Below are 18,338 nucleotides of genomic sequence, written 5' to 3'. Positions count from 1 at the left end.
AAAATCCCAGCGGGGGGGAAACCGACCAACCGGCGTCTCAACGGGGCAGGGGGGTGCACCTCTATACCGAGTGAAAAAAAATTTTAAGCGCTATCACGAAGCGGTGACAAAAAATTTTTCAGCGCTACCGTCAGAATGCGGTGAAAAAAAATTTAAGCGCTACAACGACTCGGGGTTTTCAAAGCAACATGATTTTTTTTACATTACCTGAACCAGCACCCAAGCTGGTTTTTTGACAATGACAATCCAGACAGCTGCAGACATGTGCCAACTACGTCCCCAACATGAGGTGCAGAACATCCCATGGGGGGGGGGGAACCGACTAACCGGCGTCTCAACGGGGCAGGGGGGTTGCACCTCTATACTGAGTGAAAAAAAATTTTAAGCGCTACCACGAAGCGGTGACAAAAAATTTTTCAGCTCTACCGTCAGAATGCGGTGAAAAAAAAATTTTTAAGCGCTACCGTGACTCGGGGTTTGGGTGCACCTCTATACCGAGTTTGGTTCACTTTGAACAACTCCTTGATCCGATCAAATTTCTATATTTTTGAAAATAGAATAATCGAATAAGTCGTTATTTCCGATTCAAAAACGAACTTTTTTCTAGGAAAGTTAGGTGGACCAATCTTTTTGCATTACAACCTAAATAATACTGATAGTCTGGGATATCAATTTGGTTCGATTTGAACAACTCCTTGGCCCGATAAAAGTTTTATACTTTTGAAAATAGAATAAGCGAATAAGTCGATATTTTCGATTGAAATACGAACTGTTTTTGCTAGGCAAGCTATACCAAAAATTCTTTTTGTTTTATGCTCTTTTGACTTGTTTGACAATTTCTGTAAATTGCCCTTGGTTTGAGGTCAGCTTTACATCGGTTTACCACTATTCAGTGCATACAAAAAAATGAGTGAGAGTTTGATTCAATGACATCATTTTTTTGACCTAACATCGTTTTTTGACCTAACCTAACTAAGGCCTAAGTTTTCTAGAGGCGCTAAAACAAAAACTCAGTGTTATATACTTCTTGAAGACAATGGTTGGCGTTTTATGCATTTGGTTTAACTGTTGAAACTTCTTAAACCAACAAACCAGTTTTTATAAAATATTTTTGATCCGACTGTTGGCTTGTTTGAAACTAAAATTAGATGTAACTTTGAATTTTGTCTAGTGAAGCTGGACCACCAGTGTTTGGTGTTTTACGCTCTCCACGCTTAAACATAATATAGCAATGAGTTCAATATGACACCAACAAATCATTGAACCGATGAAAATAGACTAATTTTAATAGATTTTCCCGCTAATTTGCAGCCAAAAAAGAACAAATTCTTCGAGATATGCTGGACAAAAGTTTCGTTGTGTGTAATGAATTCCACAACTGAAGCAGTTCTGACACTGATTTTGGTTTCATTCCAACGACTCTTTGAACCGACAAAATCAGATGCTCTTTTAAACCAAAACAATATTCGATTTTTTGATTATTTGAAACTAAAAGGAGACGAAAGCCAAACGAAAGCAGGTGCTGGAAGTAAAATTTTGTTTTTCATACTCCTTATATTCTAATTGTGGGTTTAGTTGGATCATAATTCTCAGACCCGATTAGAAAACGCTGCTTTTGGAAGTTTGCGTTTGTTCTTTTTCCAACAAAAAAATATAACTGTTTAGAGAAGCTGGACCAAATTGTTTAAGTTTTTTATACTCGAACTCTCTAAATATATAGGGGATAATACACAATAATAAGAATTTTTACCCTAAACATCAAAAAGGACGACCAGTACCCATTAACTTACAAGACAGAGTCAACACTGAAATTCAATTTTACCTATAGAATGACACATAGATTGAGATCAATATGTTATAATACTTCTAAGTTAAAAAGTACGAAAACAATTATCCTCAGAGATGGGTAAAAATAAAACATCTTTGTTTAATATTCTTATCTTTTATCCGTAAGCTGATTGTCTATCCATTAGGTGATCCTCTATGGAAAGCGTGTTCGACATAGCTTATAGTGTTTTATCTTTTTTAATATTACGAGGTTTCTGATCATTCAGCACTACTCTTGCATGTTTTTAATACAACTTTTCCAATGATGAAAATTTGTAAGATTAGCGGTGAAATTTTTGGTGAATTTTTGTAAGAATTGCGATTTTTAGCGGTGAAAATTTTTTTTCACCGCATAAGCGGTGAAAAAAATTTTTTCACGGCTTACAAGTTTTTTTTCACCGCATTGAGCGCATTGATCGCAAATCTTACACTTTTTTCTCAAATTCACCGCAAATCTAACATCTTTTAGCGATTTTTAGCGGTGACACCTCGACCCGGGATGGTGCTTGAATGAAACCCAGGAAATCATATATGATCCTTGCTGGAAAAACCTCATCATACTTTAAAAAATCAAATAAATATGGAGAAATAGGAGACTCCTGAAACCATATATGATCTTTGTATGTTATGGAGGAAATTTTTTATGATCGTTTTGGGAAATCAAGGATTTAAAGTACAACTGACCTCTCAAAATACTCCATCTCTTTGTAAACTGCGGAAAGCGCCAAGCGGAAAATATCAGATTATTTTGAGTCACTCTTGGGGGTATCAGAACCACTTCGTTTGCGCTTTGAGGTGACAGAAAACCTCGGGTGGCGCGCTAAGGGTACCTAGACCAAAATATTTAAGGGATCCATTCTGTTTTGCCCCCTTCAATGTTTGCCTCCTCCGTAATGACCCAATTACAAATTATGAGAATAAATGGTTTGATTCTCAGTAGGCCACAGATCTCTTCTATTTAAAACTGTTGATGACATATCGCTACTTTGCTCAAAACCAAGCATTTTGAGTGCCTTCGACGTTTAAAAATCACGATTCCCAATCTCTCTCACGTTTGATACCAGCGAAATTGAGTGTCTCTTTCGTTCAAAATGGACGATGTTGATTGCCTCCTACATTTAAAATCCACGATACCGAACATACCAAAGTACAGAAGACGTCCTGCGTTGAAAATAACAAACATGCCGAAAACTTCTTACAAATGCGTGTTCCATCTTCTCATTGTCTGGGATACTTTTGTATATTTTTTTCTGAATTCTTCACTGAAAATAATATTTTCTAGCAATCGAAAAACTGTAGATCAGCGGTTCAGCCTCTGGCATGGTCCAGGCATGATTCAGGCTCAACAATCAAAATTCGGAAACATTCATCAACAAACAGTCTTTTTGTTGGGTCAATGAACATTTTTTAGGGGACTGGCTTTTTTCTCTGGCTCGGAACATCGGTTCTGAGCACACGATGCCGACCATGTAAGAAGCTTTAATCTGACTGTCCAGACTCTGGAAATAGCTCTGTTAAGATCTTTCAGACCATTCATACTATCCATACTCTTGCGTTTTACCCTCGTGCGCAATTCAAGTTGGTGTAATCAAAGCTGGCTTGGGTTGCGGACGCCAACCTGGTAAATAACCATTACTGGTCTTTTTCATTATAGCCCTACCAGCTTGGTCAGATTACCTATATCCCGCAATCATGGTAAATATGCCATAAGGGGGAATATAATTTTATGTGGGCTATAATGGTAAAGACCCCCTTGGGTCGACCAAATTTACTTAACATAAAATAATCATATGTGGTACTCTCATTACTATAAAAGGACCATATATGGCCCATAAAAGTCATAATTTGTTTTCGTTCTATGATCCTGCTATTATTCGTAAGTTGCAGCATATGGCTTGTGTAATGATAAGTAGGTTTTCCATATTTATTTCCATATTTCTATATTTTTTTATGAAGGAGCCTGATATTCTATGGGTAACATTTATGGTGCATTTTATGGTTAGTAAGATACCATATTTGCCCCTTCCAATTCTGTTTTGCCCCCTTCCAATTTTTTTATGACCCAATTAGAAATTATGAGAATAATTGGTCTAATTCTTAGTGGACCACAGATCCCTTCCATTTAAAACTGTTGATGACATATCATTCCTATGATCAAAATCGACTATTCCGAATCCTTTTGACGTCTGAAAACAACAATTTCAAATCTCTCTTTTGTTCCATGCCAACGAAATCGATTGTCTCTTACGTTCGAAATGGACAATGTTGAATGTCTCTTACGATTAATATCACGATACCGATCATATCAAAAGTACAGAAGATGTCCTACGTTGAAAAACAACATGCATGCCGAAGGTTTCTTCAAATGACAAATGCGTGTTCCATCTTCTCATTGTCTGCGATACTTTCGTATATTTTTTATGAGATTAATATTTTTCAATGAAAAAAAACTTTTTTATCAAACACAAAAATCAGTGGGCCAGTCTCTGGCATTATCGTCCATTCTCATCAATCGAAATTCGAAAAAATTCTTCAACGAACAGTCTTTTTGTCGGGTCAACGAACATTCTTTTAAGGAGACTGATTTTTTTTCTCTGGATCGGACCTTCGGTTCTGAGCACACTATCCCGACCCTGGAAGAAGCTTTGATCAGACCGTCCATGCTCCTATCTTTCAGACCATTGAGACTATCCATACTCTAGACCCTATACCATACACTGATCAGTAGGATTGGAAACTATTTAGACTGCCCAGACAGTAGCTGGTACTGCTGCCAGGCTTTGTGGAAGGATTTTTACCCGCCGTGTGCAATCCAAGTTGGTCTCATCAGAGCTGGCTTGGGTTGCGGACGTCAACCTGGTAAACAACTGTTCCGATTCTTTTCCAATGTAGCCCTACCAGCTTGGTCAGATTACTGCAATCATGGTCCCGCAATCATGATGAATATGCCATAAGGGGGCTATAATTCTATGTGGGCTATAATGGGAAAGACCCCCTCGAGTCGACCAAACTTACTTACCATAAAAGGAATCACATGTGGTACTCTAATTACTATAAAACGGACCATATATGGCCCATAAAATTCATAACTTGTTTTCGTTCTATGATCCTGCTATTATTCGTAAGTTGCCGCATATGGCTTGTGTAGTGATAAGTAGGTTTTCCATTTTTTTTCTTTTTTTGGAGAAGCTGATATTTTATTGGTAACATGTATGGTGCATTTTATGGTTAGTAAAATACCATATTTGGTCCGTTTTATGGCTAGTAAAATACCATATTTGGTCAGTTTTATGATTAATTATGGCAAAACAAAGAAAAAACTGAAGCTAAACTTATAAATTTTTGTGATTATTGCATTTTTAGTAAATTTCCATATAATTCTTATATGGCGTTTTTATGCTTGGTAAGTTATTTTATGGTAGTCAACCTGATCCTTTAAAACGTTTTATTTGCTCTGTCTATTGTTTCAGTGCCGAAACCCACAGGTTTTCAGTCTCATTGTAAAGAAGAGAGGTCGTTTCAGAGTTTGACAAAAATTTGTAAGTGGCCGAATGGTGAATTATAACTATAACAAGGTTACCTAAGCGAACATAAAGAGACAAAAGAGAGCATAAGGAGACAAAGACGCAGCTCAAACGTTTTACTCTGATCGGAAAAAAGTACGGCAAAACATCTGGCTACTTTTAACTGCAAACAGTGTTAGATGAAATTCTTTAATTTGACACTTTTACTCTTTTACTGGTTTTCTTGAGGTTCGAAGCCAACTATCCAGTTGTTGAAAAATTTTCATTCGATATTCCTTCATTTTTTAAAAAAAAACTACAAAAACTTTATTTAAAAACATGAGCAGCCTTGACCCGAAAGGTCTCTTTCAGAAAAATATATTTTAAGCTTTTTCCTAAGCATTTATGCTTAATATTATTAAAGCATTTTTTCAAAGTTGATGAAAAAAAATAAACGAAAGTGGCGAATTTATTGCTTATATAACAGATGGGGCAAAAATAAAAAAAAACAAAGTACTACTCAGAATTTTAAAAGTTTGACACCAAAGTTTTCTAAAACATATCGAAGTGGCGAAGAAAGTGAAACATATTAACACCGATGAGAGTTTGAGTTTGAGAAGGACAAAAACATACCTGTTTTGAAAAAATGAATATTGCTTTTCGAAGAGAGATCATAGTTTTCATTTTGCGCAAGTATTTAGCGCTCAAAACTGAAAGTTTTTTTACAAGACCTACACAGATTTTTAATCAGATAAGAAAGCTTACCAATTTTTTCTCGGGTACAAAATTTACTGCCGTAAAACAACTTTCGAACAAGCTCTTATATTTGCAGAATGATTAGATATCCAGATTGTTTTGCGGAAACTTCGATATCCAACATTTAGTAATTAATCTCGGATAAGAGTTATAAGTCTGCTCAATTTAATATTCGGCGACAATACTGAACTGAGAAGCAAGCAATTATACACAATGACTGAAACGCAGAATTATGTACGATCAGCGCTACGATCAAAATAAAGTTGTATAAGATGTACGATAAGAAACGCTAAGATACGTGAAGTTAGAGTCCGATTTGTAGAGATTATATTGTTTAAGAAAGCTAATGCATATTGATACAGCTGTTCAAATCTCAGAGAAAAAGGTCTAAGCATTGAAACAATGCGAGAGCAACGCGTCGAAACTCTAAATTTGTGCAGGATTTTCGCTTAAAAAACCCAAAACAGCGTAAGATATTCGTTTATAAAAGCAATACAAGGTAAGAATAAACAACGTGGTTCTATTCCTAGCATCCGTATATGATCCGTATAAGCCAAGTTTTCCTGAGATCTTGCCTTCTTATTGGCTCATCTGGCTAGTTTGGCTTGTTCATTTCTGTGTGCTGGTGCCATATACTGCAAAATGGATGCGTTTGTTATTAGTATTGAATTCTTTTTTGCCAATTTAGTGTGGAAATGTGATTTCTGTCCCTTCAAATTTTACCCGGAATCACTGACCCTTCCATTTCTTCTTCAGTCTTTTAATCGTCTTGCTTTTTAGAGTTAGTTGATCAAACTATTCTTTTTTTGTCTATTTAGAATATTTAAGATTGAGTTTGGTGTGATATGATGCCGAGAGGAGAACTGTGTGTTTATACGAAGAGCACGTTAAATGTAGTTTGAATATTTTTAGAATATTATGTTTCTTTGGTCTGGAGTTGTTGTGATTCGCTCATATTAATTTTGATATTTTTGACTACTTCATTTTGAAAACAATCGAAACGCCCTCTTTTGTTTCATTGCTCAATCCAGTCGGATTAACCCCTTGTGATCATATACGGATGTTAGGAATAGAATCATGTTTCTTTTTTTCATACGTAGCATTGCGTTTCTAAACGAATATCTTAAATTATTTTTTACGCGTATATGTTACACAAATTTAGAGTTTCGGCGCGTTATTCTTGAGTTGCTTCAGCTTTCAACGCTGTCATATTCTTGGCGAAGTTCCACAAAACGAGTTCTCGGTTACTATTACCTAGAAATTGTTTATTGACAGACAAAAATTCAAAACATTGTCCACGAGACAAAAGGTTATGTTCAGTACCTTATAAGTATAGCAACAATCAAGATTTTTTTGGATGTTTTTCCCCTCTAGTGAAGCTGAGTGGGCTCAGTTATTGTAACTGGGGGATGCATTGGGCAAATAAGGTGATAACCTGTAAATTCTTTGTATTTCTTACAAATTTCAGAGACATAGCTCTTTGTCTCAATTATGTAAGATAGGTAATTGATGAGGTCAAGCTGGGCAAAAGATTTCAGAGCAATTACAAACTATTTGTTTTTACAAGCTAATTACAAATTAATTCTATTTGGTCTGTCAGTAGAGCTTTTTTTGTAAAAAAAAATTTGCTCTTTGGTGTGAACACTATTTTAAAAATATTTTACTTGGCATGTTACAAAAATGGATTAAATTTTCATTTGTATCGTTTCAAACTGAAAACAAATAAACATATGAAAAAAATGAACAAATGAGATGACTTACGGACGTATGTTTGGAGGAAATATGGCATCAGAAAAAATATGACCTATTCAACGTATGAACAAATGAACAAATGAGACAACATAGCAGCACTTTTTACTGTTATTATAGTTGCACAAGATTTAAAAAAATTTTTTTTGGTCATGAGCTTTTTTTCAAACTTCTGTTGATAAAACAAAAGGATTTCTGAATAAACTCTGAGGAAATTATTCACCTGTCAACAATTTTTCCTTTTTTCTTCTCGAAGTAATTTTCTTCTTTGGATTGTTTTTCTTGAATAAGACGCTTTGATTTTTTTTGGCTGTTCAAACTCAAATTTGAGATTCTTCCTCCACAAAGATTCAAAACAAGACTGGATTGATTTTAGCAGCAGATACATTTCCGATTCTGCTTACTTAATGCTTTAAACTAGAGCGTGAAGGGCGAATAGCTCAAACATTTATTTCCATGATTGATCTCATTCATAATAGTAGTTTTATATCTTCGATTGTTTTATTAATTTGACTTCAGCTTATTCTGAAAATCCTTAAAACAAATGGTTAACAGATTATCAAAGATAATAACCATTGAATAATATTGTTATAAATATTTATACCTAATTTTTTTCATGAAAAAAATATAGTCTTGTATTGAGATGAATTATCCCAAAATTTAGATTCGAACTGATTCGTTTTTCTCAAGTAAGAAACTGATAAAAAATTTCCTACCAAATAAACTAGAGAAACAGCTTTTTGATGCAACAAAGCTCAAATTATGTGAACTTCTTTTTTGATAGCGTATTTAGAATAAAAAAAATTTTACACCTGGAAAGTATAATTTGAAAACTTCTGTTCCTTTGAAAACAATTTTTTCCTGTCTCTGAAAATCGCCAATTTGTTTAAAAATTGCGCTGACAGAATAAGTTTATAAATTAAAATAGCAAGGAAGAGAAGCAGTCCGTTCTCGCGTTCAATTCCAAGTTATGATTTGTGAGAATGACAAAAAATTGTAAATTGTTTTTATAATTAGATTTAAAAGTTCAAAAGAGATAATAACTGTTTCGGTAATAACAAAGGCCACTACTAGCAAAAATATTTTATTAGAAATTTTCTGGATTCTTTCTGTTTCTGAAGATTAACTAGGACACAAACAAATCAAAATTTTCTAGTATTCTAATTTCGCAATGCAAATAGTACAAAGATTTATTCGACTATCAAGTTTGCATAACTTTTTTAAGCGAGGAAATTAGAAGGCCAGTTTAAAAAAGAAGACGGTTATATTTACTTATTAGGAAAAGAGACAGCACTGAGACAGGAACATTTCACTCAAAATATTTGTCGCAAAAACTAGAGAAAAGTTCCAAATATCTTTCTGGTCATTTCACAATTCTAAATAATGTTTCAGTTCTCTTTTGGTTGTCTTTCATACTTCTCCACCCGCACTTCCTTTATCTAATTTTAAATGGTGAACAATTGCTACCTGATTGCATTGATGAGATCGAATCTATTGTGAATCAAATTTTTAGCTGTTTTAAAAATTTCTTTTGGCAACTTCTTTTTCTTCATTTCTTTTATTTATGAATATTTGGTCTTGTAAACTGAAACTATCCGCTATAATCTGATGCAAAAAAACATTGATGAACTAAGCGCCGACTGCACATATTGAAACACAATAATGTCTTGAACTAACTGAAAAAAAACTAGGCAAAGTTGAATCAAAGGTACTGATGACAACCTACTTTATTTCACCTCGAATTTTTCTCAATTGTTTTTCAATTGGAAAGCCTAACTAAATAGAATTGATGCTCGATGGACTTTTGATTGGTGGAAAAATTATCAAGTTTTATTCAAACAATTAGATGTTGCATGTGCGCTGCCCAATATTATGTTTTCGTCAGGTGAAATTATTTATATCTTAGTTAAGTTTGCTTTGACCTGGGTTTTGATAGCCAAAAAAATACATAAAACAGAACATTTTCACTAATACTTGGAAATATTTCGTTTGATAATGTTGATTAACTTTTTTGGACCAAGATATGAAATGTATCATTTTCTTTTTCTATATGAGTGCGGAAGCTTCTCCTCATTAAATCGAGACTTGAAATTGTTTAAAACCTAAAAACGATGAGGTTTATGGTGAAATAACCAATATTTATGTGTTTCCCACAAAATGTCCTTGTGTAGATGTTTTTCGTGTGTTTGATTCCATAAAAGAACTCTTTTGGGTCTTTTCTATTCCCGAACAAAACCATCTAAAACACACCAAACAAAAAATGTTGGGCAAATTTGTCTATTTAAAGGAATAATGCGACGAAGATAAGCCTGCAAGACTGCTTTTTAAAAGCGTGGAAAGTCGAAAGAATAAACAAAATTTAAAAATTTAGAGCCTCCAAATTCATTGATAAATAAACAAAAATTGAAAGTTTCTTGGCAACAATCGGATCATCTTTTTGAGGATTTTTACGGTATCTATTGTGTCTCACAGCTCAAGATGTCCATCGGCGAAAAATGGTTTTACAGAAAAAGGGTATAAAGTTCCTAACACAATTATAACGTAAAATATACTGAAACTCCAGTTATTGGCATCATGTCATGATGTCTGGCTCGTGCCTAATCGTTAAAAGTTATATTCATTTACTGTATGTGTTTTGCACCAATAGCCCCTGAAAACAATTTATTATTATTATTAGCATATTGTCATGATGTATATCATACGAAATCATTTAATGAAGAAAATCTCAAAAAAGAAATTTTAATTCCACCCCTTTTTTGCGTCAAATACCACATGTTTCGAGCAAATAAAATTGTTGACTTATACAGATTTTATTTTTTGTCCGCAGTTTATGGCAAAGTTTGCACAAAATAATGTTTTATAATATAGAACTCAGTTAATATTTATATTATTAATTTACTAATTTGATTCTACAAATTTACGGACAAGGCAGAGTTGAAACGACGCAAAACACAAATCAACGAGGCATCAGAAGTTGTCCTCTAACTGTTTTAGACCACTGTTCTAAATAGGTGAAAACCATTCACTTCTCAAGAAGCATTTTTTGATAACTACTGATAAACTATTTTGAGTCTTTTCCATTATAGTCCCTCCCCCTCACCGCGCTTAGTCGACATATAACCTATACCCCCGCAATCAAGGTAAATGTACCATAAGGGGGTACACTCATAAAGCCATTGTAAACAGCGCATGCTAATGATATCATTAACCAAAATGTCAAGTTGACGCAGACACATTATATATTTTTGACTCAAGCAATCGTCTTTTGATGCAAATTATTTCAGAAAAAATATGGCATCAGAAAAAATTGAACTATTGAACGTATGAACAAATGAAAAAATGAGACAATATAGCAGCACTTTTTACTGTTTATATAGTTGCACAAGATTAAAAAATTTCTTGGTCAAGATCTTTTTTCCAAACTTCTGCTGATAAAACAAAAGGATTTTGAATAAACTCTGAGGAAATTATTCACCAGTCAACAATTTTTCCTTTTTTCTTCTTGAAGTATTTTTCTTCTTTGAGTTGTTTTTCTTATATAAGACGCTTTAGACTATTTTTGGCTGTTCAAACTCAAAATTTGAGATTTGTTCTCCACAAAGATTCAAAAAAAAGACTGGATTTTTTTAGCAGCAGATAAATTTCCGATTCTGCTTACTTAATGTTTTAAACTAGAGCGTGAAGGGCGATTAGCTCATACATTTATTTCCATAATTGATCTCATTCATAATAGTAATTTTATATCTTCGATTGTTTTAATAATTTGAAGTCAGCTTATTCTGAACTTCCTTAAAACAAATGGTTAACAGATTATCAACAATAATAACCATTGAATAATATGTGATAAATATTTATACTTAATTTTTTGCATGAAAAAAATATTGTCGTGTATTTAGATGAATTATCCCAAATTTTAGATTCAAACTGATTCGTTTTTCTCAAGTAAGAAACTGATAAAAAAAATTCCTACCAAATAAACTAGAGAAACAACTTTTTGATGCAACAAAGCTCAAAATATTTGAAACTTTTTTTGATAGCGTTTTCAGAATGAAAAGTATTTTACACCTGGAAAGAAAAACTTTGAAAACTTCAGTCTCGTTGAAAACATTTTTTTTCTGTCGCTTGTTTAAAATATGCGCTATCAGAACAAGTATATAAATTAAAATAGCAAGAAAGAGAAGCATCAGTTTCCGTTCTCGCACTCATTTCTAAGATATGATTTGTGAGAATGACTAAAAATTGTAATTTGTTTTGAAAATTAGATTTAGAGTTAAAAAGAGATAATAACTGTTTCGGTAATACAAAGGTCACTACCAGCAAAAATATTTTAATAGAAGTTTTCTGGATTCTTTTTGTTTCTGGTGATTTACTAGGAAACAAACAAATCAGAACTTTCTATTATTCTCATTTCGCAATGCAAACATTACAAAGATTTATTCGACTATCAAGTCTGCATAACTTTTTTAAGCAAGGAATTTAGAAGGCCAGTTTAAAAAAAGATTGTTTTGTTTTTTTATTAGGATAAGAGACAGCACTGAGTCAGAAATTTTTCACACAAAAACTTTGTCGCACAAAATAGAGAAAAGTTCCAAATATCTTTCAGATCATTTTACAATTCTAAATTATGTTTCAGTTCTCTTTTGGTTATTTTTTATACTTCTCCACCTGCGCTTCCTTTATCTAATTTTAAATGGTGAACAATTGCTACCTGATTGCATTGATGAGATCAATTCAACTGTGAATAAAAATTTTAGCTGTTTTAAAGTTTTTTTGACAAAATCTTTTTCTTCATTTCTTTTATTTATGAATTTTTGGTCTTGTAAACTGAAACTATTCGCTATAATCTGATGCAAAAAAAACATGGATGATCTAAGCGACAACCGTACATATTGAAACACAATAATGTCTTGAACTAACTGGAAAAAGTTAAGCAAATTTGAATCAAAGGTACTGATGACAACTTACTTTGTTTCACCTCAAATTTTTCTCAATTGTTTTTCAATCGGAAAGCCTAACTAAATAGAACTGATGCTCGACGGACTTCTGATTGGTAAAAAAATTACCACGTTTTATTCAAACAATTAAATGTTGTATGTGCGCTACCTAATCATATGTTTTCGTCAGGTGAGAATTAATTTATAACTTAGTTAATATTGTATTGACCTGTGTTTTGACAGCCAAAATAAGTACATAAAACAAAACAATTTTACTAATTTTTGGAAACATTTCGTTTGATAACGGTGATTAACTGTTTTGGACCAAGAGGTGAAATGTATCATTTTCTTTTTCTATATGAGTGCGGGAGCTGCTCTTCATTAAATCGAGACTTGAAATTTTTTAAAACTTAAAAACGATGAGACATTTGATAAATTAACCAATATTTATGTGTTTCCCACAAAATGTCCTTGTGTAGATGTTTTTCGTGTGTTTGATTCCATAAAAGAGCTCTTTTGAGTTTTTTCGATTTCCGAACAAAACCATCTAAAACACACCAAACAAAAAATATTGGTCAAATTTGTCTATTCAAAGGAATAATGCGACGAAGATAAGCCTGCAGGACTGGCGTTTAAATGGCGTGGGAAGTCAAAAAAATAAAAAAAAAATTAAAAATGGGGGAGCCTCCAAATTCACTGACAAATAAACAAAAATTGAAAGTGTCTTGGCAACAATCGGATCATTTTTTAGGGTTTTTTACGGTATCTATTGTAACTCACAGCACGAGATGTCCATCGGCTAAAACTGGTTTTACAAAAAATTAGGGTATAAGGACCCTAAAATCATTATAATGTAAAATATACTGAAAATCCAGTTATTGGAATTATGTCATGATGTCTCGCTCGTGCCTATTCGTTAGAAGTTTTGTTTATTTACTGTATATTTTTTTCACCAATAGCCCCAGAAACAATTTGTTTTTATTATTAGCATAATGTTATGATGTATATCATATGAAAGCAATTAATGAAGAGAAGTTTAATAAAGAATTTTTAATTCCATCTTTTTTTTGCGTCAAATACCACATATTTCGAGCAAATAAAAATTGTTGACCTTCTCAGATTTTTTCTCTGTCCGCAGTTTTTTGCAACGTTCGCACAAAAGATTGTTTTTTATATAGAACTCAGTTAATATTAGGAGTACTAATTTACTAATTTGAATGTACAAATATACGGACTGGGCACAGTTGAAACGACGCCCAACACCAATCAACGAGGCATCACAAGTTGTCCTCTAATTGTTTTAGACAACTGTTCTAAATAGGTGAATTCACTTCTCAAGAATCATTTTTTGATAACTACTGATAAAACATTTTGGGTCTTTTCCATTATGGTCCCAACCCCCCTCCCCGCGCTTAGTGCTCAGATAACCTATACCCCCCAGCGAAAATCTTGTTAGATGTACCATAATGGGGGGTCCCCCCATAAAGCCATTGTAAACAGCGCATGCTAATGATATTATTAATTAAAATGTCAAGTTGACGCAGACACGTAATATACTCTTGACTATATCAACCGTGTTTTGATGCAAAATGTTTCAGAAACAATACCAAAGGTCACTACCAGCAAGAATATTTTATTAGAAGTTTTCTGGATTCTTTTTGTTTCTTGTGATTTACTAGGACACAAACAAATCAAAATTTTCTAGTATTCTCATTTCGCGATGCAAACAGTACAATGATTTATTCGACTATCAAGTTTGCATAACTTTTCTAAGCATGGAATATAGAAGGCCAGTTTAAGAAAACGGTTCTATTTATTTATTAGAAAAAGAGACAGCACTGACTCAGGAACATTTCTCGCAAAAGTTTTGTCGCAAAAACTAGAGAAAAAATCCAAATTTCCTTCTGATCAATTCACAAAATCTAAATAATGTTTCAACTCTCTTTTGGTTATCTTTTATACTTCTCCATCTGCACTTAATTTATCTAATTTTAAATGTTGAACAATTGCTACCTGATTGCTTTGATGAGATCAATTCAATTGTGAATCAAAATTTTAGCTGTTTTAAAAATTCTTTTGACAACTTCTTTTTCTTCATTTCTTTTATTTATGAATATTTGGTCTTGTAAACTGAAACTATCCGCTATAATCTGATGTAAAAAAACATTGATGATCTAAGCGACAACCGTACAGATTGAAACACAATAATGTCTTGAACTAACTGAAAAAAATTAAGCAAAGTTGAATCAAAGGTACTGATGACAACCTACTTTATTTCACCTCAAAATTTTCTCAAGTGTTTTTCAATCGGAAAACCTAACTAAAAAGAATCGATGCTCGGCGGATTTTGATTGGTGAAAAAATTTATCACGTTTTGTTCAAACAATTAATTGTTGCATGTGCGCTGCCTACTTTTATGTTCTCGTCAGGTGAGCATTGATTTATAACTTAGTTACGTTTGCTTTGACCTGTGTTTTGACAGCCAAAATAAGTACATAAAACAAAACAATTTTACTAATTTTTGGAAACATTTCGTTTGATAACGGTGATTAACTGTTTTGGACCAAGAGGTGAAATGTATCATTTTCTTTTTCTATATGAGTGCGGGAGCTGCTCTTCATTAAATCGAGACTTGAAATTATTTGAACCCTAAAAACGATGAGGTTTATTGTAAATTAGCCATTAAGTATGTGTTTCCCACAAAATGATCTTTCGTGGATTTTTTTTGTGTTTGATTCCATAAAAAAACTCGTTTGGGTTTTTTTCTATTCCCGAACAAAATCATCTAAAACACACCAAACAAAAAATGATGGGCGAAATTGTCTATTCAAAGGAATAATGCGACGAAGATAAGCCTGCAAGACTGGCTTTTAAAAGCGTGGGAACTAAAAAAAAAGCAAAATTTAAAAAATTAGAGCCTCCACTGATAAATAAACAAAAATTGAAAGTGTCATGGCAACGATTGGATTATCTTTTAGGATTTTTTACGGTATCTACTATGTCTCACAGCACAAGATGTCCATCGGACAAAAATAGTTATACAAAAAAAGGGTATAAACTTCCTAACACAATTATAATGTAAAAAAATACTGAAACTCCAGTTTTTGGCATCATGTCATGATGTCTGGCTCGTGCCTAATCGTTAGAAGTTATGTTCATCTACTGTATGTTTTTTGCACCAATAGCCCCAGAAAACAATTTATTATTATTATTAGCATAATTTCATGATGTATATCATATGAAAGCATTTAATGAAGAAATATTAATAATGAATTTTTAACTCCTTCACATGCTTCGGGCAAATAACATTTTTGAATTATTCAGATTTTTTCTCTGTCCGCAGTTCATTGCAGCGTTCGCACAAAAGATTGTTTTATAATATAGAACTCAGTTAATATTTAGAGTACTAATTTACTAATTTGAATGTACAAATATACGGACCGGGCAGAGTTGAAACGACGCCCAACACCAATCAACGAGGCATCACAAGTTGTCCTCTAATTGTTTTAGACAATTGTTCTAGATAGATTAAAAATTTTCACTTCTCAAGAATCGTTTTTGATAGCTACTGATCAAACATTTTGGGTCTTTTCCATTATAGTCCCACCTCTCCCCCCCCCTCTCCCCGCGTTTACGCGTTTAATGGTCAGATAACCTATACCCCCCCAAAAATCATGATAAATGTACCATAATTGGGGGTCCCCTCATAAAGCCATTGTAAACAGCGCCTGCTAATGATATCATTACCTAAAAAGTCAAGTTGACGCAGACACATTATATACTTTTGACTAAAGCAATCGTGTTTTGATGCAAATTATTTCCATCTTTTTTGTGAGAAGGGCAAAGTCACTGAAGTACAGCCACAGCTATGTACTGATAACCACGTATATATGTGGTCTAAGCATTTTTTAGCCTGCTCACCATTTTGTCTTTGAAATGAAAATTTGTTATTTTTGTTAGTATACTATGACGACAAAAACTGTATTCATCGTTTTTTTTATCGTGATGCTATTCGTATTTATGCAAATTACTTACAAACTTAAAGGTGATATTTTTCCCCTCCGAAAGTATTTCATTGTTGACAATTTTCCCCTTAAAATGGAAAATATCATTTCTTTTGAGCAGTTGAAAACTTCTAGCTGCAAAAACAAAACAAAGTTTATGTTTTCGAAAAATTCGAAAACAGGTGGAACTACAGTTTCGTCGATTATTGCTCAAATTGCCATCCATTATCACAAATACGAGATTTTGGAGTGCGATGAAATCAGTCATTATCTCCCGCATGAGCAACCCAATATTGGTTATCATTTTACCTATTGGGGCCTGGAAGTTCCTAAGTTTAAAAAACGTTTTCCCAAGCGGGAAACTTTATGGATATCAACCGTTCGAAATGTCCCCGATCAAGTCAATTCACTTATACGGTTCTTCAAATTAGAGGATCATTATTATCCAGCAAACTTTTCTAAAACTCTGGAGAAATTCAAACAGGAGGATGGGTCTGGTGGAATTGTAAGTCCGTTTGTAAACGGTGGAATATCTATCCTGCTTGATCAGTGCGTTCGACATCACAACTTAGAAACTTTCAAAGTCTGTGCTGAAAATGTTTCACGAGAATTTGATTTAATCATTCCGATTAAAAAACTAAACGAAGGTTTGATCATGCTTCATAAATATTCCTGTTTGCCTTTGTCCGATTTTCCATATATGACGAAAAAAAAGCTCGAGCAGTTTTAAAATGTCTGAGCAAAACATGTCAACTTTATTGTTTTATCATGAAAAAGCATTTTGGTTTTACAATCATTCTGTGGCTGTATATAAACAAAAATTCGAAGAATTTCAAGCCCAACATTGCAGCTCATTTAATTGCCGAAATGAAAGAGCATATTACTTGTGCGTTCGCACAGATTGTTCCAAGTGGGATATAGCCTAATGGTTAGGACCTAGGGTCCTTAATCTAGAGGTTGCGATTCGAACCCCGGTGGGACCACATCCATTTTTTTTATATAGATGTAATCCAGAGGTCAAATTAATAGCATTTTTGACCTTTTCCGACCTTGAAAAGAGCATCAATTACGATTGGCCGACAACCTTGCTAGTTGTCTGATGTATATCTTACAAACGTTATGAGTGTTGAGTCTTATATAGTGTTGAGTCTTATACGTTTAGTCTTATACATAGATTCTTATGCGTTGTGAAATACAAAACTTCCTGTGCCGAAACAGGATTTTGCTTGCTATATCGACTTTGAACAGATACATTGCTGATCTCAAGAAATTAAGTCTTGAATTCTTATTAGTTTGTTTATAAAGACTTCGATTATTGATCCTTTTTGAAAGTTATCGCAACGAGAGCGGACATTTTAGTCCACCGACCCGGAGCAGCGATGTCCCTGGCCTTCTCGAAGAGCTGGAGGACAAATCAGTTGAACAGGCTCCAAAAGAAATAGGCGCCTCAAAAGAGGAGTCATCATCCCACGTTCTAGGTTTGAAGTGGGATCATGTAAATCACAAAATAGTTGTAAGCCGCGGAACAATATGTGATGCCTCGAAAGCTGTTACACAAAGGCTGG

Source organism: Convolutriloba macropyga, chromosome 15 (genome assembly GCF_964194025.1).
Source record: "Convolutriloba macropyga chromosome 15, txConMacr16.3, whole genome shotgun sequence".
NCBI classification, from domain to species: Eukaryota; Metazoa; Xenacoelomorpha; order Acoela; family Convolutidae; genus Convolutriloba; species Convolutriloba macropyga.
Note: the sequence above shows the minus strand (reverse complement) of the source record.